General features: G+C 40.6%; 1 protein-coding gene across 1 annotated transcript in view; it reads right to left on the reverse strand.

The window, feature by feature from the left end:
• Positions 1-2362, reverse strand: part of DYNC1LI1 (dynein, cytoplasmic 1, light intermediate chain 1) — a 46097-nt gene extending 43735 nt beyond the window's left edge. Inside the window, exon 1 of the mRNA XM_011961543.1 lies at positions 2261-2362. The gene's annotated coding sequence lies outside the window, so the exon portion shown is untranslated. The remainder of the gene's footprint in view (positions 1-2260) is intronic.
• Between the last annotated feature and the right edge of the window lie 81 nt (positions 2363-2443).

A 2443-nucleotide genomic window follows, 5' to 3' on the forward strand; every position in this document is an offset into this window, starting at 1 on the left:
TTTTGTATTTGTAGTAGAGATAGGGTTTAAACATGTTAGCCAGGCTCGTCTGGAATCCTAACTTCAGGTGATCCACCCACCTCGGCCTCCTAAAGCGCTGGGATCACAGGCAGGAGCTGCCACGCCAGGCCAATTTTTTAATTTTGTGTAGAGATGGGGTTTCACCATTATTACCTAGGCTGGTCTCCAACTCATGAGCTCAAGTGATCCACCCCTCGGCCTCTCAAAGTGCTAGGATTACAGGCTGGGTCACTGTGCCTGGCTTTAGATTTGTTTTTTAAAATAAGAGACTCCAGAGACCACCTGCATTCATGAAAGATATATTAGGGCCAAGCATCCTCCTGCCCAGCACCTTCAAACTCATTAACAAAGAAAACCACAATCCCTATTTGTATATTTCTTTCCTCCACCAGCACAGAGTGAATGCTGCCATATGTGATGGTAAAATGTCTGTAAGAAATCTTCAGGGGTATCTTAGAAATTAACTCAATTTTTGTAACCAGTATACAAATCAGTTATTAGCTTCTTCCAAAGCTGAAAAGGACTCTGATGAAAATCCCAACAGTACTGAAAGAAAAATATTAAGTTTCCAGCTCATATTACCTGATACTAGATGGAACTTTACAAACTATTACGTTCATAAAAAAGGAAATTTAATCTCTTCTTGTATGATGGCGTGAAGGAGGCTGGGACCTCTAAGAACACTCAGTCCCATGCACAGACCCGGTGTCAAAGAGGGGTTTAAAAAAAAAAAACATGGCACAACCTCAGTACAAATTCGGTATACCAAAAAATGAACAAAACCACCACTTTTGTTTTACCACAAACAGAATAATCTATGCAATATCTAATGTGCAGAAATAACTGGAGGAAATGTATAAAATAAGAACAAAACTACTGAATCTTACCTTTACCATGGCAGTGTTTCCAAATAAGTCTTACTTAAAGTAATTAAAATAGAATCGATTTCAATGAGGTCATATGATCTTAAACCCATTTTAGCTTAGTAATGAGTGGTAATTTGTTTAAATTAGTAAATTAAAAATATATTCTACAATTTTTTGCTCTTGGATCCTAATTTATTTTTGCCCTATTAATATCACCTATGAAGGCACTAATTCAATTTTTTAAAAAGTTCTGAGCACAAATATTTTCTAATTCAGTTTAAGATAAATATATCACTTGCAAATATTATCACTATACAAACATTAACTCCTTTGATCCCCCCCACAACTCTAGAGGTGGGTATTATTATTTCCATAACAACCATTTCAAAAATGAAGAAACTGAGGTTTATAGATGTCAAGCAACTTGCTTAAGATCTTAGGGCTTATATGTGATAGGACAGTGACTCAATCCAGGCTAATCTGCAGTAGGTGCTTTCAATCACATTAAAAACAAGAGTAAAAACTAATTTTTCAACTAGCTCCATGTAGCTTTAAAGAATATAAATAATCATATATTTTTGCCTGGCAGAAGTCCATTAAAAAAGTAATTTTTTCTGTGTAAACATTCATATTTAACCATGCAGCCTATCAAGCAGCATTTGACTTCTTTGTTTCCTTTCCTGTTTTTAGATGGACATTAAAAAAAAAAAGCCTCTGGTATTGAGCCGATATCAAATACCAAAGTTTTCAAATTTAATCATCGTATAAGCCAAACTTCAGTTATCTTGCATGTAAAGAACTATATAGAGAAATTTCTCCTTTAAACGATTCAGGACCTAAGCTTGCAAAAATGCGAACCTGCGAACTATTCTCCCTCAGTCCTCTATCCCCACCCCCAGAGTCACTAAAGAAACAGAATACACAACTTCCAGAGAGCCGAGGAGATACAGAACAATCAGGAGAACTGACACTGGACCATTTCTCCTTATTACATCCATTTGGCTGAAGAGACTTAACTGGAAAGGTGTGTTCTACTGTCCTTTACAGATTTCAGAATTACATGTGACAGTTAAGGTAGCTGCAACACGAGCACATTGTACCAGAGAACACTGAATCAAGAACATTTATCGCCAGGTCTTAGTTGTAGCCTCTGTCAATTATACAAAGACTCAGCTATTAAATATTAATGGCAAGCCATTTGCGCCGGAGCTCTTGCAAAGAGCCTCCTGCTACCAATTTTTGTGATGAAAGAAAAACTGTCAGTTTCTAGATAAACCCTAGGCCACCAGAATCCCTCAGATGAGCGATCGAATTCTGTCCTTCCCAGGGGAGGCTGTCAGGGCCACCCCCATATCCCGGGGAGGAGGAGGAACCTGAGGGAGGGCGGGTCCCCGTAGGTCCTGGGTCGAGGGTCTCGGGTTCCCCTTCTCGCCCAGCCTTCCGCGACAGGTCGGGAGGCGGGGCGGGGCTGGGCCGGCTGTCCGCACAAAGAGAGCCAGCGAGCTAGCCGGCGGACCAGGTACCCCGGGCCGCTGGGGGCCAGGCGGGGCGGGGCG

Source organism: Colobus angolensis, unplaced genomic scaffold (assembly GCF_000951035.1).
Source record: "Colobus angolensis palliatus isolate OR3802 unplaced genomic scaffold, Cang.pa_1.0 Scaffold56, whole genome shotgun sequence".
Taxonomy (NCBI): Eukaryota; Metazoa; Chordata; class Mammalia; order Primates; family Cercopithecidae; genus Colobus; species Colobus angolensis.